The 22,417-nt window shown below is 38.0% G+C and overlaps 1 long non-coding RNA gene across 1 annotated transcript; it reads right to left on the bottom strand.

Moving 5' to 3' along the window:
• Nucleotides 1–1,497: 1,497 nt before the first annotated feature.
• LOC123865874 lies at nt 1,498–22,124 on the bottom strand. Its single transcript, XR_006796060.1, has 3 exons — nt 22,113–22,124; nt 3,842–3,953; nt 1,498–1,513 (listed from the first exon to the last, which is right to left on the bottom strand). It is a non-coding gene; the product is annotated as an uncharacterized LOC123865874 (long non-coding RNA).
• Between the last annotated feature and the right edge of the window lie 293 nt (nt 22,125–22,417).

Below are 22,417 nucleotides of genomic sequence, written 5' to 3'. Positions count from 1 at the left end.
CAATTTACAATGATGTTCTTTTTTGTGTCTATCTTATTGGGTTTGAATTGGACGTGGTATCACAACATGGTGTCAATGACAAAGACTCACTAAATTACTGCGACTGTTATTCGAATGTTTGGGGAGAGAAGGTACACACTACGCCAAGATTTACTGTACGGTTAGATTTAGTGTACTTTGATTTTTCTCAGCTTTACCGTCCAGTCATTATTTTCGGAAATACTATACTCTATTTGCGGAATTAAGAGTCAGTTTAGATATACTTGCTCGGAAGGTTTTTTCACACAAACCGGAACTGGTTGGTAGCTGGAGCACGAAAGAGCACACAAATAAAGCCGAACACGGTTGGCAGCTCATGCGCGAAAAAGCAGCTAATCGGCTGCTTTTAATGTTAATAGAGTGCATTGGGAGCATCCTCGAGCATCCTGTCAAATAAACTCTATTTCAATATTAAGCTCAATTTTAAATGCGATCAAAGCTCTGAGTGCCGGTTTATCTGGAAGGAATAGGTTCCCTCCAGATAAACTGTACACACATACACACACACACACAGTTCGCACAGTTATTGATCATTAGGATGATCAATATCTGTGCGAAATTAAAAGTTCAACCTATCAGAGTGTCTTTTGAAAAACAATCAAGCCAGAAAAACAATCTTTATTCTATTTCTTTTTTTTTTACAGAACTTTTTTTTTAATGAAAATATTACAATAAAACGTAAAGCTAGTTCTATTTCTATAATGTTTTTATGATAATCTTTTATCTACACTTCGAGGAAATTCCAACACAATTTTAAATGCATATTGCCGATGCTAAAAGTATCGTGTGTGCTTTAGCCTTAAAATTTATTATGAAAATATTAAGTACATATATTTTTGTATGCGATGCATTTTATGTGACGCATGTGTGTAATCAAAAACATGACAGCTGTATTGTTTGTGGGGACGTAAAAATAAAATGTACTTGGGCGATAAACATGATAAACGCGATATGCAATGTAAGCTATTTCACGGAGAATCTCGGGGGCAATAAATTTTATAGCTAAGACCGGTTTTATTGTTTTCTATAACAAATCTGGGAATTGGATGCTTTGACTACATTTCGTGGTTATTATTTGTGTTTATTTAGAGCTTCAACCGCTTCAACCCTCCATATTATAGTCTTGAGGGTTGGTTATAAAACGAATATTTTTACAACTACTGTAATAAGTAATAGAATATAATTATATTCATCTGTAGATTATAAGAATGACGACATGAAATACAATGAAGTAGATAATATGTTCTAGATTGGAGTGTGAGTCGACCTTCAGAGCAATGATCTCAAAAAGGTGGTGGGATTTAAATGAATGAGGAAGGTGGAGGACCATGTTTGGTCTTCTTGAAATACAATGTCGGGCAGTAGACGCGTGCAGGCTGATTGGAATGGGTTAAGGCAATGGGCGTGGCAATCTATCAAAATGCAATATCGATTATCGGCAAACTAGCCACAGCCAAAACCAGACCAGGCCAGACTAGAGCCAATTAAAAAATTATGAATTTCCAAATGGCCTATTTCCTTTTCATAGTATTCCGTACCTCAAAAGGAAAATGGAACCCTTATAGGATCATTCTGTTGTCTGCCTGTCTTTATGTCCGTTTGTCGTGTCTGTCAAGAAAACCTAAAGGGTACTTCCATTTGACCTAGGTTCTAGAATCATGAAATTTGGCAGGTAGGTAGGGCGTATAGCACAAGTAAAGGATAAAATTCAAAAACCGCGAATTTGTGGCTAGATAGGATAAAAAATTAAAACGTTTTCACAAAAAAATAATTTACTTACAGTATAATTTACAGCACGAAAGGGGAGGACATTTACTGGAACTAACGAACAAACCTTCACAACTCCCCAAATCTGATTATGGCCGGAGGGCCGATCGCAGATGGACATTAGAAAAAAAAACTTGCAGTTCACTAACTCGCAGTGATCTACATGAAAGTATTAGGTAGGTACGTACCTATATCTTTTACGATGGTACAGAACCCTTCGTGGGCAAGTCCGACTCGCACTTGATTTTTTATTTTAATCAAATTATTTCCTGCAAGGATCTCCCACTTACAAAGCCAGAACATTCTTCACTTTATAGGGAGGTCGTCATATTCTAGGTCAAATGACTATATTAACATTGTTTACAGTGCCCCTCTTATCTGGCACTTATTATATAGGTTGGCACTGAAGCCAAGTGCTATCCATCCTACAGATTGCATCATCACTTATTCATGCTTGCTTAACAAGGTAATTAATATGATAATGAGAAAGAAATAGAATCTTAAATTTTATCATCGCTTCAGTATTCTGATAGCTAAGTCAATGACGTCAGAGAAGTTTCCCTAGCGTGCTCCCCATTTATAGCGCTCTGCATACAAACGTAATTTCGCCTTTTATGTTTATAGCTAAGGCTACGACGTTAGAAAAGTTCCGCCTTCTGTGTCTTGGAGAGTTGTAAGTTGAGCCGTTGGACTCAGTTATTATAGCTAGCATGTGATATCATAACAGAAAAAAAACTTAAGAGTCGAAGTCTTCTTCTCTTAGTGGATGCGGAAGATTGTAGAAAACCACCGCTTTACGATCCCAAGAGAACTCCTGCTACTGTAATTGATGGAAAAGAATCATGACTCACAGCAATGAGGAGCACGACTGTAAAAAAATTGGCCAAGTGCGAGTCAGACTCTCGCACCGAGAGTTCCGTACCAACTCGGGTATTTTTTGGATAGATAACTAGGTATACCAAGTGGGGAATCATAATACGAAAGAGCTTTACCTGTACCTACCTTTCATCTAAAACAGATTTTTATTTATTTTTATGCATAATAGTTTTTAATTTGTCGTGCATAATGTCGGAAAAAATACCTGATTACGGAACCCTCAGTGCGCGAGTCTGATTCGCACTTGGCTGGTTTTTTTGTGATGTAACCACAAATTCACGTTTTTCGGATTTTTCCTTTACTTGTACCATAAGATATACCTACCTGTCAAATTTCATGATACTGACTTGGTCTACGGGGAGTACCCTATAGTATAGGTTTTCTTGATAGACACGATGGACAGACGGACAGACAGGCAGACAACAAAGTGATCCCATAAGGGTTCTTTTTCCTTTCGAGGCACGGTATTGTAATTAATGAAAGTCTTTGTGCATTTTAAAATAATATTGTTATTATAAAACATTTAAGCTGGAAACGACTTCAAAGTGTTGTTTTGGTGGGCCAAAGTTATTTTACAATGGAAAGTTAAACTGCTTTGTATAAAATAGCATCACAGCTCCGGGAAGTGCCTTAATTAAAAATGGCCTTTTGATCTCGACTGCTATGGCTGGGCGCTTTGGGGGGCGGATTACAGTGTGACGTCATGCGGGCTAATTGAATAATAACCAAGAAAGTTTTAATTTGCGTAATTTTTGTAGAAAAAAATTGCAATTTATACTATTTGGTATGGCTGTAGGAAACCTGTGAAGTCTACCAATCCGCACTTGGGTAAAGTGGTGAATTAGGGCCTAAACCTATTATATTATGAGCTAGTGCAGAATTTTTTTTAACGGAAACACCTAATATCTTAATCCCTTGACTATCATAATCCCTTGACTGCAATCTCATCTGGTGGTAAATGATGATGCAGTCTAAGATAGAAGCGGGCTAATCTGGAAGGGGTAAGGCAGTTTTGGTTAACAATTAACATACATACCCATACACACCAAAATTATACCTTTGGTTTCCATAAGCATTGTACTGGAACGCTAAATCGATTAGCGGTACGGCTTTGCCGGTAGTGTGGTAACTAGCCAAGGACAAAGCCTCCCACCAGAACAGTGATTTAGAAATTATAAAATTCCAAACCCTGCCGGAAATCGACCCCGGGACCTCCAACTAAGAAGACCACAGCGTTTACCACTTCGCCAGGGAGGTCGTCAAAAACCTAACTATTTTTGACCCGACCCGGTAATCGAATCCGCAGCTGAACATGCTAAGCTATGTACTAGCATCATTATCATCATGATCATCCTATCACCATGGTTGGCCCACTACTGATCACTGATCTTTGCTAAAAGGGTTTAGGCCATAGTCTGCCGCGCTGGCCCAGTGTAGCTTGACAGACGTCACACGCCTTTGTGGACATTATAGACAACACTCAGGCATGCAGATTTCCTCGCGATGTTTTCATTCATCGTCAAAGCAAGTAATACTCGTACATTTATCCGAAAAGTTAGAGGTGCTCACCCGGGAACGAACTCCCAACCTCCCAAACAGGAGGCCACTAGGCTATCACGGCACTATACAACAACTGTACCAATATTGTGAACCAAAATCACAACATGGCTTTTTGTAACGTGCGCTCTGGATCGAATGTAATCCAGACTAATTGGTTTTCCATACCAAGCTGTAATTAATAAGAGTCTGAAACAGCGTCCACATTCTCCGAACTAAATCCCGAGTCCTTTAATTTAACAAACTAAGGATTTGGATTTTAATTAAAACAGGCATAATTGAAATCCTTTCTAGTGAATTCTCTTATGATGTCACTATTTGGTATGTACCGTACGTATGTAGCCGTACACAGATTTATGAGAGATTCAGGCTATGTAAGCGAAATTCACGGTATCGGCCAGAATTTGATTAAGGCAAATTTTGCTAAGAAATAGAATTAGAAATATTTTTTATTCAATTAAACTTTTACATGTATATATTTTTCAATTGTCATATGTATCTACCGCTGGTTCTTATCACCTCTTCTCGGTAGCACGTTTTCCTTACCGAGAAGAACCAGTAAGAAACTCAGCGATTGCTCCTTTTAAAGATTTGATTTTCGAACGTAACTAGTTTAGTTTAGGTATAGAACGTATACTTAACTGGTAACATGTGGCCACAGCTTTAAAAATAATAGTTTTTTCTTTCTTTCTAGAAATCAAACGAGCTCGACACGAAACAGTCCATGTCGAGCTCGTTTCACGCACACTTTCTCGTTTTTAACCGACTTCGAAAAAAGGAGGAGGTTCTCAATTCGTCGGAATCTTTTTTTTATGTTACCCGATTACTCTAAGACGCCTGGACCGATTTGGATTTTTTTTGTCGGGTACACTCGTGGATGTAAGAAGTAATAGTAAGTATAGTTCTATAACTACTTTGGACGTATTTTCGGACTCGGATCGGATGCAGTGCGTTATCGCCCTTACGCGTAAATGCGTATAGTTATCGACAGGTCGACATGGCAATCGGGTGATGAGACGGGAGGATGCCTCGGACACTCGCACGTCACCCGCGCTATCCCGCACCAGGTCAGCGCGGGGACTGTGCGGGTGTGGGGGGCATCTCCAGATTGCCATGTTGATCTGTCGCGAACTATAGTTCCATTTACACGGTCCTCGATATTTGTAGATTTTCATCCAGCAGTTGTAGCAAACGTGTGGTGAAGAAAGACATCGCATACGCGATAATTATCACACTAATATTATAAAGGCGAAAGTTTGTATGTGTGTGTGTGTGTGTGTATGTTTGTTACTCCTTCACGTAAAAACCACTGGACGGATTTGGCTAAAATTCAGAATGGAGATAGATAATATCCTGGATTAGCACATAGGCTACTTTATATCCCGGAAAACTAAAGAGTTCCCACGGGATTTCGAAAAACCTAAATCCACGCGGACGAAGTCGCGGGCGTCAGCTAGTAATATCTAATCGAAAAAATTATGGAACCTCTGAGAGATTGGTTATGTAAGTAGTCTAATGCGCTAAAATATAAAAGAGATAACTTCTTTGTAACCTATCCAGTAAGAAATTCTCATTATCATCACTATTGCGTTATCGTTAAAAACATTTCTTTGAAGTTCTTACAGTAAATTGATAAAAGGCATCGTTGGACTTTTCTTTAGAGTGGTGTGTAGTTTGTAAAAACTTAGGTCATAAATTAAGCTTTAAACTAGGTATATTCTAAGAAAAGTTTATTTTAAACACGGTTTAAAAAAAAAGCTATAAGTCTTTTTGCAACGTACACAAGCGTTATTAAGCATTAGGTGGGTAAAGAAATAAAATAAATAATAAAATCTTACAACACAAAGCAATAAAACAAAATTAATTAGTCAAGCATTCAAGGCCGGGCTTAATTGAAAATGCTTAACACGGTGAACTAGGGAGCCATTTAACACAAAGCGTAACTGAAACGCTCCCCGCTGCAAACGCGAAATAAGTCGGAGAATTTCCAGGGTAAGGACTGAAAGTGACAGCTCAGTTATCAGAGAGACAAATTGCATAGCACTTTCTCGATGACCTAGTAGCATTGAAACTGAAAGATCACTGCCTCTCTTTGCGTTGTATACCCTTTTTTTTATTCATTATAGGCAAGCGCCTGACCACAATCACACTTGATGGAAAGTGATGACGTGGCCTAAGATGGGACGCGTTTACCTAGAAGATGCCTATTCATTCTTGTTTTAAAGATACCCGGATTTGTAATTGGTAGGAAACACAGTTCGCGGAAGAGTATTCCAAACCTTAGCCAATCAAATGAGGAGTGATGACGCAAAACGTGTCGTGCGTTTCCTACCTTATTCTTATTGTAGAGAGCCGTAACCTCTTCCATTAACGTGATATTTTGAGTAAAATATGTCGGTTGCTTAGCAATATATCACTTGCTTGAACATCGTATCGTAAGGAAATCTGGATATCTGAGTTGCCCATGATGTTCTCAAGTGTGTGCGAGTGTGACAATCGAGTACTAGCATCGGTCGCTTGAGACATTAATTATTTGTAACTCTTTTTTAACCCCCGACCCAAAAAGAGGGGTGTTGTAAGTTTGACGTGTTTATCTGTCTGTGGCATCGTAGCTCCTAAACGAATGAACCGATTTTAATTTAATTTTTTTTTTGTTTGAAAGGTGGCTTGATCGAGAGTGTTCTTAGCTATAATTGAAGAAAATCGGTTCAGCCGTTTGAAAGTTATCAGCTCTTTTCTAGTTTTCTTATAGAGGTTTTTGTGTCGGGGGTTTTTTTAATTTTGAGTTATTATAATCTGTTTTTTTTTTTAATAATTCTTGTTGCTGCGACAAACTAGCGTAGAGCCGCAGATATTAGTTCAGCGATCTATCTATCTATTTTATAAGTTTGTAACCACACAATGATTTTACGTTTCCTGGATGAGAAAAGATCCCGACGAATTGAGAACCTCCTCCTTTTTTGGAAGTCGGTTAAAAATAGTCGATAGCCTGATCGCTCCCCAAAGATTGCGAAGCGATTGAAGAAGCCTCATTGGCGTGGCAGTGGAACAATGCAATTTTTAATATGTCACGGAGTAATCAGGAAGTGATAGTGTTACTATAAATGGGAACATAAAATAAAATGTAGCGGGGCGATAAACATGATGAACGAGATATGCAATATAAGCTATTTCACGGAGATTTGGGGAGGGCAATAAATTTTACGACTAAGACGGGTTTTATTGTTAACTAAAACAAATCAGGATATTGGATACTTACTTACTTTATATTTTATTTGTTTACGCGACATTGTAAAAGGGACTTCAGTATTGCGTATATCAATTTTTAACCCCCGACCAAAAAAGAGGGGTGTTATAAGTTTGACGTGTGTATCTGTGTATCTGTCTGTGGCATCATAGCTCCTAAACTAATGAACTGATTTTAGTTTAGTTATTTTTGTTTGAAAGGTGGCTTGATCGAAAGTGTTCTTAGCTGTAATCCAAGAAAATCGGTTCAGCCATTTGAAAGTTATCAGCTCTTTTCTAGTTATTACTGTAACCTTCACTTGTCGGGGGTGTTATAAATTTTTAATTTACACTTGTTACTGGTGCAATCAAATGAATTGAATATATTTATTTCATAGAGACCAAGAGAGAGAATGAGAAATCACATAGAGAATGAGAAAGAACATTGAAAAACCACGGTTAAAATTTCCTTTATCACAAAATCTAAGTGATTTTTTTTTAGATCATTAATGTATGTAAATTTATTGGAGAGTAACTAAGATGTTCGATAGAGACCATTACGGCTTGCTATGGCAAGATTATGCAAAATGGGCAACACAAACAACCCAGGGAAGCCTTTAATGAAGACTCAAAATCTACGGAGCATATTTTTTATGTAAATGTGACAAATTGGCTTTACAACAAATGGGCCTAAGGCCTTCTGTGAATGACTTATTTAGGAAACTAATTTGCAGCCCCTTATAGGCTTTATTTGGATATATATTTTGGCTTTATATATAGTGAACTCTCTTTACGTGTTTTATCACCTTTATAATGGGGAGTGCTTTGAGGAGCTGTTTGACCTCACTCCACCCTTCTTTTTCTACAACCACACCGCACGCCATCGCAAGCAATTTCACCCTAACCACCTGGGTGCCTGGTGCACTTCGACCGCCCGTTGTGTCAGATCCTTTTTTCTGTGGAATCAACTACGATCAGCGGTATTCCCACTAGCTTACAACATGGGGTTATTCAAGGGGTGAGTGAACCAACAAATTCCTGAAAGGCCGGCAACGCATTTTTTGCGATTCCTCTGGTGCTGCAAATGTTCAAGCACTTGACATCAGGTCACCCACCTTTGCTCGCTATTTCTTATTTGAAAATATATATTCCCCCAGTGGTGAATAGAACTTAATACCTCTGGCTTACAAGAAACGGCGCTACAGGATCTGTTTCCCGAAATATAAATTATTATACTCTTGCAGAGTTATACAAGCGTTTACAAAGGACACTACGTAGCGTAGGACTGCAGCTACCAATAGTTAACTAGATATTAAATTCCGAAACATCTTAATAAAGACAATAGATAAGAGAGTGGTAATGAATGTGCTTCGAAGACTTGTTCCGTTGTCTCTACGTTGTACTGATGACTTCCTTTGAGAGCTCTTGGCTTTGTAAAACCGAGTAGAAAAGACAGAAGTGGGTGACGATTTAATCCTATTTTGGGTTCTACCATGAATTGATTAAGGGTCTTTGAAAATTCTACCCCTGTGGGGGTAAAATAGGGGCTTGAAATTTGTGAGGTCTAGGCGGGAATAAAAGATAAGCTAATAATGCATTAAATACAAGTGTTAGTAAATAATAGAGTTATTATGCTAACGTCGGAGGTTAGTGGATTGAATTTTATTATAATCATATTATGCCGAAATAAAAATGATGAATACTGAAGAAAAGTCGTAAGTATAAAAAGGCGAGCAACATTGATGCATAAATCATAATAATGTTAACTCGAGGAGGCGTCGAAAAAACTAAAGGACGCTAAATAAATTTAACGAAATGAATTTTACTATCCTGATGGATAAAGTAGAGTAAAGTGAAGATTATGTAATTTTTACGTGCGAAATAACCAAAATAGATATTAGAATGACAAAGAAGGTGCAAAATTAGGCTTTTCACTTGTAATATCGCAAGAAACACAAAATACTAAGATAACTACATGAGGTTTTTTAAATTAATGATGTCGGTATATCTAAGGCTGTAAGTGAGTCAGTAAGACCTTGCGTTATCACTTTAGGTATTTAACTTTTTTTTTTTTTAAACAGCTTTATTGCACAAAAAATACAAAGATTAAAAGATACAATTTTAGAAATCATCAACTTCACCAATAATAGTTTTTATGTTTTCATAGAATAACTAAGAAATCATTACCATTATAAGAAATCTCTGGCAATCCAAGAACTCCATCCAAATAATATCTTGGAGAGAAAAATAAGAGTATGTATGTTTTTATTGATGGATAAGTATTTCATAGTTTAATTTTAATTAAATAAACGAAGTTTAATCATTTCAGTGCTGTTTTGTTTGTCAATATTTGTAGTTACTCTATTAAGCAATTCAGAAATAACTAGTATCTATTATATCAAGTTTGCAGTCAGTAGTTAATTAAAGCAAGCCACAGCGCCCTGTGTTGTCTTGGTTAAATGGCTTTAGTGTAAATTATAAGTGAAAGCGATTTTGTATATTCTGATATTTTATTTTTGTTCTGATGACAGGTTTGCCCTTCACTGTGATCTCATCTGGTTATGTGGTGCTCATATGTTACATACCTACCGGGGGATGGACAGACAGACAGATGAACAAGCGTTAATTCACCCAAGTAGACTCAGAAACCTCGCTTTTTTGAGTCAAAAATAGTGTTTATGTGAATAGATTGTTTTATAGTTTTTTAGGCTTTGGCTGTGATATCAACTGGTGTTAATCAATGATGGAGTCTGAGATGGTACTTAATCTATTTTGGAAGTAGTACGGCAGTATGATGAAGCCCATCATCTTAATCAGTTGCGATAGTTAATAGTAGTGCGATAGATGCTTTCCACCAGAGGTAATCTCTACACTGAAGTACCTTTCTACCTACATCTACCTTTAGTTGATATAATATGAAACAAAGCAAGTGAAGGTTACAGTAACTAGAAAAGTGCTGATAACTTTCAAACGGCTTAACCGATTTTTTTGGATTATAGCTAAGAACACTCTCGATCAAGCCACCTTTCAAACAAAAAAAAAACTAAATTAAAATCGGTTAATTAGTTAAGGAGCTACGAAGCCACAGACAGATACACAGATACACACGTAACACCCCTCTTTTTGGGTCGGGAGTTAAAAAATCCTTATAACGCTTCGCTAAGCTAGTTCGCTCTCTCTCTCTCTCTCTATGCCGCTCGGTTGTAATCAATAATATTATACAATTATAGAAAAAGTGTATCGATGTAATCAATATACTTTTTCTATAATCGCTGACGCTTTTCTTTTGGGAAAAACGAAAGCAATGAGCATCCGTGTAAGAGTACACCACAGTTCACAAACAACTTGCCAAGCAAAGGGCTTACGAACTAGCTATTTCATTTTACAAAACATTTTGTAACTTAATAGCCTCAATTTAAGACATGTTATTCTGTAACACATTTCACATAGCCCAAACTATCAGCGAGTTGAAGTGGCAGTGGGCAGGCTACGTTTGTCATAGGAGCGATGGCCGTTGGAGCCGGAAAGTTCTATCTATAGTAGAGAACGCGAACAATAAACGTAGTGTGGGGTGGCCTCCAACAAGATGTAACGAAGATATAAAGAGGGTGGCGGAAAGGGACTGGACAAGGAAGGCTGAGGATCGGGTGTGGTGGCGTTCTTTGATAAATAAGACAGCAGTGCACGTCTGCAGGCTGTATTACTTGTGAATGTTTACTATAATTAAATGCGAAAGTATGTTTGTTTCTTAGTTCGTCAATTACGTTGCAATGAATCAACGGATCGACGTGTTTTTGTGCATGACTATAATAAAGAGCTGGTGATTGACACAGACTGCTTTTATAACGGAAAATCAAACAGTTCCCACGGTATTTTTAAAAACCTAAATCCACGCGGACGAAGACGTAGGCATTAGCTAGTTCTGAAATAAACATAATATGTTTGTTTATTATCATGATTATTATTTATTATGATATTATCATCTATGTTATGAAACTCACCTAATGATGATTTTAAGCTTATTTCGTGGTTGAACGACTTCATCCGTCGCAGCTCTTCAGTCCCGCGTGACCACGGTAACAACTTTTTTTTAAAAGAATATTAGCCATTCTAATCATGACTATCATTCCGCTTTCCCCTCCAACTAAGCGTAAAGCTTGTGCTAGGAGTAGGTACGACAATAGTGCAACGGGTGGAGTTTTAACCGCCGACCTTCCGGATTTCAGTCTGCTCCTATAACCATTGAGCTATTGAGGCTTAATGAATCGAGGTATGTACCCGTTATTTACAATATGAAACTCACCTATTACGATTTCTACCTTTCGTATTTTATTTAGGTCAATATTGTAGCCATTGTGAAAAAAAATTCGAAGCAGCACCGGAAGCTTTAATTAAAATTTTCACAAAGAAAAGATTTGCAAGTCCCGCGGCACCGTGGATCATTATTATCAGGCTTATTATTTTAGGGTCTACGAGTAATCAGGTGTTTTTTATCTTTGCCTACATAAATTTTACGCGGGCGTAATGAGCTTGCGCGGTAACAGAATTATGAAACATTTTATATTATATTATTATGATATTATTAAGAAATACGGGTTCACACCAAGCGTTTAGTATAACGAGCTCATTGGCACAGCTGTGAGTACTATGGTCTTGTATTGTAAGTCAGGGAACCCAGGTGCATGCTCTGCAAGATGTTCCTTAGTAGTGTACACTATAGCAAACTTAAGAGACCCCTATTAGGTAGGTAGGTCAAGCTGGGAATTTTTATTTCGAAATTGGCGTCTGGTCTTGTGGGTGCGGCAATTCGGCCGTGGGTAGTTACCAAGCTTACGACAAAGTCGGAGCGCTAAGCAATGGAGCGTTCTGGTACAATGCCGATGGGAAAAGACTTCCATGCCCCCTTCAGGTTGGTTCACCTCCATCTTAAATTTCATCGTCACTTATTAATAATATTGTGAACGCTCTGCTTGCATTTATATGAGTAGGTATAGCTTGGTCTCTTAGCGTGAACCCGGCTAAAGAGTAAATGGTATATCCATGCCCCTTTCAGGTTAGACCACCTCCATCTTAGATTGCATCCTCATTTATTGTTATTATAGTGAGCGTTCTGCTTGCATTTATATAATATGAGTACTGAGTTGTCTAGCTAACTAGCTTGCTCTCTTAGCGTGAACCCGGCTAAAGAGTGGACGGTATATTTTTGTAATTTGTTAAGTAGATTATTACGATGAGTTATTGTGACCGCATTCTTATCTCTGATGAAAAGAGTGACCCTTTTTGTTACTAGAATATCTCCTGGAAATTTCATTTATAGGGTGTGGGCGGTTGGGTAGGATTGTGGTTCTTGGAAATATAATTATTGTTGTTGAAAGGCAGGCGGGCTGTAACTGATATTACTTTTCCATCATCATCATCATTATCATCAATTGATAGACTTTCACACGCCATGGTCCTGGACCATCTGAATCCAGTGGCTCCCTGCGATTCGCCTGATGTCATCTATCCACCTAGTGGGGGGTCTCTCAACGCTGCGCTTTTCGGTGCGAGGTTGCCAATCTAGCACCTCGGAACCCCAAAGTCTATCGGTTTTTGGAACTATGTGCTCATCCCATTGCCACTTCAGCGGCGGCATACCTTTTTTAGTCGGCCATAATATCTATGGAACCCCAAATCTGTACATTTCTTGGACTGTACAGTAGAGTCATAAAAAAATAGAGAGTGAGAAAAATCGAATGCCAAGTGTCTACTTGCAATAAGACAGAAATCAGCTCTGAAGTCATGTGCACTGTGTAAAGTTCAAATCAATTTCTATAAGTGTTCCATTGGAAAGTGACTTCGCAAAAATGACTGCTTGCAAAATGACTTGTTGTTTTATTGCCAGTGGAGACTTCCCTTTAGACTAACATAAAATTACTTTTTCTAGATAGTCAAAGAATTCCTACGGGATTTTAAAAGCCTAAATATACGCCTTTACTAGTATTACTAGTAATATTTACGTAATTTTCTTTCTTTATCCATGCCTACCTTTGAAACTTTCACTTTCTTCTGCAACGTTTTGTCCGGAATATATTATTTGTTACGCTAGTTTAAAATAGGTACCTTTACGCAAAACGAGGATACGATATATCACACATCTCAACACAAAGGAAAGGTCTCCAATTCGTATCAACATATACGTTAGGGTCCGATAGGAAAAGGGATTTCGAAGGTACAATTCGAATGAAGTACGAATGGCTCAGAATAGGCACAGCGTAAATACATACAGAGAGATGACACCCTTGATGATTGGGGACGAGCTGGCTTTGCGGTCGTAGTACCTACCTACATATCCAAACAATCAAAGTCAAAGTCAAATTTCTGATTGTGAAACAATGATGTAGTGGTGATAATTGATTACGTTAACCTAAAACTAAAACTAAGAGGGTTCCAAACGCCCCCAAGTCCACTGCTAGGATTTTTTTTGTAATCATAGACTAGTGCTTTGCTGCAATCAAACCTGTTAGCATGTGATGATGTAGCCTACCGATGGAGTGCAATTGTCTAGAAGATGCTTATTCACTCTTGATTCAGGCAGTTATTTGACCGCCAACGATTAGTAAAAAAGCAGTTGAGCCAAAGATTAGAAAGGAATTGGCGAGCAACGAGAAGCTAGTGTGTATTTGGGATGTTTTGTCACTGGGCTATGAGCGAGTTTGCGAGTGCAATGGATGAGCAATCGCCTATGATACAAATAATAATATAATTATTATTAATAAATCTTGCGTAAACTGCAGGAGTGTTTTGAACGCAAAAAGAGCGTTGCAGAGCGAATTTTCTTTGATAACTTTTGTCGCTGCGACAAACTAGTGAAAAGAGGGTTTTCGCCAGCAATATGCACAGTCAGTAATCAACTATGTACATATTAATAGATTTCTCTCTTTCATTTACACGAATTGTACGTTTCTCGGGCGAAAAAAGTCGATAGCCAGACGCTTCATCATTAGCAAAGATACTTCTGTCTAAAAGTTGTGGTTTACCGGTTGCTATAATCTCTTCTCCATCGCCCCAGTGAAAACGCGACGTTGCTCTACCCAGATGGCTTGGTTAACTAACTGTATGAAGTATTTCTATAGGCTGATACTGGTACACTGGTATAAATGTATATGTGCCCATGTACACGTTTTGACTGAGCCGTTGCCTTTCTAGTTGAATTTAGGTAAATTCCTCTTTGCGACATGAGTAAATTTGTAATGGATTCCTTTCAAAAGCGGCACGAATTGTCGAGAAACTCGAAAGCTCTGAATTTTACGGTCGGCTTTATTGTTGGTTAAGAGCTAACGCACACGATCGCTTTTGTCAGAGACTATTTTATCCCTCAATGGCTGACTTTGGAAAGTGAGAAGCAATATCCGATTTTACGGTTAATTCTTGCACTCTGTGGTCTGCTTTTATTGCAGTTGCCTCGTAAATTTTATCCTTCTCCCTGTAAAAAAATATATCGAGTCGGCGAAAATTCTCCTTTACTGAGCTGCGGGTAAATTCCGGAAAATCTGCATCAATCAATATTATTGTAATTGGCTGATTTTTGGTATTCTTTGTTGCAAAAATACATGTTACCAATAGCGAGCAAGTGCGTTACGTACGTTGGTAGGCGGGGACATTATACTTAGTATAAAATACCTAATATTCGCCTTTTTCGCCAACTTTGATTCTTATTAACAGGTTGTTTGCGGTACCTCTTAGGGTATAAGAATCCGTAGCTTTGTTACTTCACTGGATACATTTAAAGACGTAGACCTTGAATTGCCCCGTGCCCCTTGGTTGATACTTGATAGTACTTAGGTATATAGTTACTATAAATATGTATCAAATTGAGAACGTCTTCCATTTATATCTCAAAAAGTAAGAAACACAATCCTCTCAAAATTAATCCACCCATGTTTACAGCAAAAACCTATCGGAAAAACATTTTTTCACGTACATTCGCAATCAGCCGAGCTACCTCCAATAAATTTTAGTCCCACGTGTACCGATATATCGATACTCCTTGAATCCTAGGGCTCGTAACGGCCTACAAATTGCCTCAGGTTTACTGTTATTTACGTGATATGGTTTTCCAACGAGCACAAGAAAAAATCTGTAGGCGACCCGGAGCAGTTCATATGGAAAGGTAATATACTGACAACAAGGTCTTGACGAACTCCCCGACGCAATGGTAAGCGCTAGTGGGAAGTCCCGGGTTCGATTCCCGGGAGAGGTTTGAAAATTTATAATTTCTTTTCTGATACGGTCTCGTGGGAGGCTTCCGCGCGTTGGCTAGTTACCACTCTACCTGCGAAATCGTGTCGCCAAGCGGTTTAGCGTTCCGGTACAATGCCGTGTAGAAACCAAAGGGGTATGGGTTTAATAAAAAATAAGCCCGCTCCATCTTAGACTGCATCATCACTTACCACCAGGTGAGATTGCCGTCGAGGGCTAACTTGTATCTGAATTTAAAAAAAAACGTAAGGCCTACGGTATAAGAATCATCGACAACCTATCGACGAGTACTGAGCATGGGTCTCTTATCAGAATGAGAAGGGTGTGAGCCATAGTCTGCCACGCTGGCCAAGTGTGAATTGGTACACTTCACAGATCTTTTTGATAATAAAACGTAGAACTCTTACGCATGCAGATTTCCTCATTATAGTTTCCTTCACCGTTTAAACAAGTGATATTTTATTGCTTAAAATGTACACAACTCAGATTTAAAGTAAAATGTTGTAGTGCAATACAATTTAATTAACTTATACCTGTTCGCTAACTTTCTCTATAAACCCAAAGTTTATAGCCAGTAACTCTACTGCAATTCTTTTAAAATTAAACTCTACCGTGATATAAATCAGTAATAAACTTTTCTATGAACCTTGGGAGTTGAAAAAATATCAAATGCAATCTTAAATACTGCATTGCGTGATTCGTTATTGGCTCTGTTTACTGTTGTCGTAGTTATAAACCTTTGACAAATCATTTTGAACATTATTTAATGGTGAAACAGTAGGTACATAAACATTTCACGGTTCTAAAAAAGACGTTCAATCAATGCGCCAGAAATGAAAAGACCTTAGTAAAGGTTGAAACAACCTTTCTAGGTTTTTACAAAGGGTTGGTTCGTCGATTGACTATAGTTAGTTTAATTTGTTTATGGTGTAATATTGTTTAAATAGGTTAGTCAAACATACTGCTGTGTAGTTTGGCGAGATTGAACTGAAATGTATTTGTTTATGCATGTAATGAATGAATTACATAAATTAAAAAACATGATTTGCAATGGCACCGTGTGCTACGGAGCTCTTAAAGAAAATAAAGTAGGCAGGTAGGTAGGTACGTAGCAAATTGGTTCCTTTCTTTTACACATCGCTTGGATATGGACTGCATTTAGGTTCGGCTTCCATTTTCCCTTCCACTTGCACAAGTGAAAAAGTATAAAAGTTACAATATTTAGCAATATTTATCAATGTAACTATTTACTATTAACTGTGGGCAGCGCAGTGCGGTTGATTCCACGCGACTTTATCTATAGCCTTGACTTGATGTGTTTTTTTAATTTGTGTAATGGAAAATCCTTTCGGAGCTATATAATTCTTATTAAAAAAATACTCAACATTATAAAAAAATTCTGTACTTTACGCAGACGACATAGCTGTTATACCAGTTTATGAAGATTTCTGGCAGGTAAGTAGTTTTTTTAAAAGATTTTCCAAAAAAAATAATATGGATGTAGGCAACTTCTAAGCAAGCCCGCTCCATCTTAGGCTGCATCATCACTTGCTAGCAGATCTGATTGCAGCCAAGCGCTAGTATGTAAGTTCAAAAAAAAAAACTGAATTCACGTGGATGTAGTTGCTGAGAAAAAGTTCGTCCACAATAACGTCAAACAAACAGAATCAACACGGTAACGAATTTTATTGACCACGCGTACGTAAGTCACGCGATGTATCGTTTAAGATTTTTTCCACCACATGGATTGTACCCAAGAAAGGTATTTTCACGGAAGGTTACCGCTCTGTGGAATTCTTTTAACATGGCATCCGACCATTAAATTGGATGATTGCTATGTGAGCCACCGGCAGTTGTACACTGAACTAACTACATAGCTAGATTGAAAAAGTAATATTCAATAATTACGAATTAGAATATAGTATTTTGAAACTGCAAAATTAGTGTTTGTGTTCTGATTGTTTCTGAAAAGTTTTTTTTTTTTAAATATAATTGGCATTGTGCTTGGCATATAATGGCATTCGTCATCTTCGCGCGTTTTCATGATGTGTTTGATGAACTTAGCGTACTTTATCCATTCCTCCTTGTTCTTGAGCATTCTGGAAATCAGGTTCTTGGGAGTTAATGTATCTTCCTTTAGTTTATTTTAGTTACTGCATAAAGGTTAATGAAGCACATGCTATTGATTACCTAAAGCATTACGCCTGACTGAGTCAAAAATAGATAGGGCGGTTACGCACTCATCCAATCCGAGTCCGTAAAAATACCTTCCAAAGTAGTCTATAATAACTATTTGTATGATAGCTTAGATGCGACTTCCGTCATCCGAGTTCTCTCCGTCATCCTCGGATGTGCCTCGGATTCAAGTTGGACGTATGACGTAGATTTGCAAAGATGTCCACTGAATAGCTTAAATTTGGATCGGAGATTGCATTATTGGATTAGTGCGTAAGCAATATCCGAGATTGGCCTGAGTTTTTCATGCGTATTTTCACAAACTCGGAACGGATGAGTGTGTAACCGCTCTTAAACTTGCCTAAAGCCTGATGAAGTGAAAAGGGTGACTAATTTATAGCCACGTATTATGTAACACCAAAGGCTAAAGAAAATCTCGATTTGCACATACCCTCAGAGCAATGTGAAAAGCACTTTTTTTTATTTATTTCCCCGTAGTTTCAGGGTTATTACCTAAATAGTAATAAATACATTCCTCAATTACATCAATGTCATACTAAGTACGCCCACCGCGGTTACTATCATTTCTTTTTAACCCCCGACCCAAAAAGAGGGGTGTTATAAGTTTGACGTGTGTATCTGTGTATCTGTGTATCTGTGTGTCTGTGTATCTGTGTATCTGTGTATCTGTGTATCTGTGTATCTGTGTATCTGTGTATCTGTCTGTGGCCTCGTAGCGCCTAAACGAATGAACCTATTTTAATTTAGTTTTTTTTGTTTGAAAGGTGGCTTGATCGAGAGTGTTCTTAGCTATAATCCAAAAAAATTGGTTCAGTCGTTTGGAAGTTATCAGCTCTTTTCTGGTTTTCTTATTACTTTTATCCCAGGACCACCAGAGGTTACGTATTTTCTGACACAGGAAATATGTACGATTGAGTAGTGTTAGTAAGTACTAAGAAAGCATGCCTAGCCTACGTGCTAGCTTGCTTAGACGGCCAATTTTCAGGTATCTGATAATCAAGGTACATAAAAACATTACTTACCTCACGTAAATTCTCCAAACTGATTTTTACGTATATTTTAGGCAATATCCTTAAAAATATGTCGCCAATACTCCCAGACACTTCCCGCGTCGGCCGTATTGCTTTGCAGACGCTTTAAAGCTCCCAAAATAAGTAATTACTTAACTGCACGTAAATTCTGATGCTCCATTTTTATATATGTCCACCAGACAACTATTTTAAAACCTTTTACAAGAAGACAGACCGATCCAGAGGGCCAATCATCCCCTAAATTCAATTTTAATGCCTCTGTGGGTTTGAGTGCGAGGGCATCATTATCTACGCGCATGAGACTGAGTAAGACATGTATTAGGATATATTGAGTTCTCTCTCACTCTCTTATAGTTTACTTATGTCAATTAATTATTAATATTAAAAAAATCTGCTAAAAATTAAAAAAATTGGAGAATTTACGTGAGGTAAGTAATGTTTTTATGTACCTTGATTACCTGATACCTGAAAATTGGCCGTCTAAGCAAGCTAGCAGGTCTGTAGGCATGCGTTCTTAGTACATAGTAACACTACTCAATCGTCCACATTTCGTTCGTCAGAAAATACGTGACGCTGGTGGCCCTGGGATCTTTCACTATTGTAACAGAGGTTCATAATATTATGTCAATTGGCAAATGTCAAGTTGTCAAGATGGACGTTGCCTAGATACATAATTATTTATTTGAAAATAATGTTTTGGAAAACTCCGATACTTTGGATCGTAGGCGCGGAGTTTCTAATTTATAAAGTATTATAATCACAGTTAAACGAGAAAACATCAATTCAATTATAATATCCAACAGTCAACCAAAGGCCACGAACAATCAACCCAAACCCAAACCATAGTCGAACTATTTTTAGGGTTCAGTAGGTATCTGTAGAAAAAAAAAGATGTAGCCTCGACTGTTGTAGTCGCGTAGGTGTGTATGGCACCATTAAATATCGTAGGAGGCGATGACCCTCCGCGCGGCTGAGGTTCCCGCATCGTAGTCGCTTTGTCGCGCAGGTTTGGATGATGCATTAGGCGCACCTTCTTTTTATTTCATCTGCTTGAACTCAGCTTATTTCATCCATCCATCCATCCATCAGCCTGTAAGCGTCCACTGCTGGACATAGGCCTTTCCAAGAGCGCGCCACCAAACACGGTCCTCCGCCTTCCTCATCCACCCGCTCCCCGCCACCTTCTTCAGGTCATCGGTCCAGCGGGCTGGAGGTCGTCCCACACTGCGCTTACCGGTACGCGGCCTCCACTCCAGAACACGTCTGCCCCAACGGCCGTCGGTTCTACGACAGACATGGCCTGCCCATTGCCACTTCAGCCTGCTAATCCTTTGAGCTATGTCGGTCGCTTTTGTTCTCCTGCGAATTTCCTCGTTCCGGATTTTATCCCTGAGAGTAATACCCAACATAGCTCGCTCCATAGCGCGCTGAGCGACTTTTAGTTTGTGGACGAGGCCAACTGTCAGTGTCCACGTTTCTGCTCCATACGTCATCAGCTTATTTACTTTGACAAAATACGTTTAAAATTCATCATCATCAGGATTAACCCATCGCCGGCTCACTACTGAGCACAAGTCTCCTCTCAGAATGAGAAGCTACCACACTGGCCAAGCACGTATTGGCACACCTCACGCACCTTTGAGGGAGCATTATGGCCAACTCTCAAGCATGCAGGTTTCCTGACGGTGTTTTCCTTCACCACTTCGTTGTCTGTCTGTGTGTCATCTTTCAAGAGAATCAAAACTTATAAATTGGGTACTTCCCGTTTACGTAGAATCATGAAAGGCAGGTAGCAATATCTTATAGCCCAAGCACTCTACTCCTGTGGCCCAAGTAAAGAGAAAAATCCGACAACTGAATTGTCATTACATAAAAAAAAACTTGTACGGAACTCTTCATGTGTGAGGCAGACTCGCACTTGACCGGTTTTTGAAAGTTATGTCAAATAAAAATTTGACATGCAATAACAAACAAAATGAAATACAAGCCACTTTATTCCTTATTTCATCGGGTGAAAGTCGATTTCAATTTAATCGTAGGTATATCTTGAAAAGCGAACTATTATACGACTACGTAAAATGGGTACATTTTTAAAGCAACGACATGTTAGAAACAGATATTTCGTTTTGGTCGTGTTAAACTATGTGAGTCATTCAGATAATTCTTGATTTAGTGATGTTCGGTCAAAAATATTTCATGGAACGTACCTATTTGATGTTACTTTTGAAGAGATATTAGCTGCCTTATTGGATTTATATTATTATAGAAATTGGGTTTTAGAATGGCACAAATAAACGGTAATTTATGAATAAAGTTTAAAAAGCGTGAAATAAAAAATAAATTAAAAATTTAAAAAACCCCCGACACATAAACCTCTAAAAAGTAAAAAAATAATTGGTAAATATGTATGGGCCCTTTAAGAATAGTATAAATAGTAAAGTTTTTATCCAAGCGTTCGTTGCGTCGGGGGACCGCTAAAGACTATTCTTTCTACAACAGATGACTTTCATAGTTTATCATAGGTAGCGGTCCCCTGGCGCAACGAGCGCTTGGATAAAACTTTACTATTTATACTATTCTTAAAGGGCCCATACATATTTACCAATTATTTTTTTACTTTTTAGAGGTTTATGTGTCGGGGGTTTTTTAAATTTTTAATTTATTTTTTATAAACCTAATCAACTGCTGAAACTAGGAATTTATTGCTAAGAAATAACTACCAAAAATTTAAAAAACCCCCGACACAAAAACCTCTTTTCTAGTTTTCTTATATAGAGAGAACTTTCAAACGACTGAACCAATTTTTTTCGATTATAGCCAAGAACACTTTCCATCAAGCCACCTTTCAAACAAAAAAACTAAATTAAAATCGGTTCATTCGTTTAGGAGCTACGATGCCACAGACAGATACACAGATACACACGTCAAACTTATAACACCCCTCTTTTTGGATCGGGGGTTAAAAATGCAATGCTATCTAGCTCCGTAGATAATAATCAGACCACGGATGACTGGAAATCCTACTTCCTAGTTTTTTTAAGTTCTACATAAACATTGATTTTTGCGGTTTACCAGTATCAATTACATAATTAGTAATTACTTTGAAGTTCTCGATTTAATACAATAATCAAGCAAATTGCGTTGCGTATTCCAGAAATTCGCATTATTTCATGTTAGCACTATTTAAATAAATTCATTCATCAATGAAAATGAATGCGTGTGTTAACCACAGTGCAATGAGTAAATACTGTTCTGTTTATATTGCCTCGATGCCTCATTATGTAGACTTAATAATGATTGAGCACTCTGGTGCATTGGTACACTGTCGAGTGTTTTAAAAGGGGTTTATTCATAATGCACTCCAAACAAAAGTTTGGATCTCATTTAAATACTATACAACGCAATCAAACTCATTTAAATTTTGAACTTTTGGGATGTGGACTGTTTTGATTTCTAGACTATGGAATGCGCGCCCGGCTTCCGTT

Source organism: Maniola jurtina, chromosome 6, assembly GCF_905333055.1.
Source record: "Maniola jurtina chromosome 6, ilManJurt1.1, whole genome shotgun sequence".
Taxonomy (NCBI): Eukaryota; Metazoa; Arthropoda; class Insecta; order Lepidoptera; family Nymphalidae; genus Maniola; species Maniola jurtina.
Note: the sequence above shows the minus strand (reverse complement) of the source record. Positions and strands in the feature narration are given on the sequence as shown.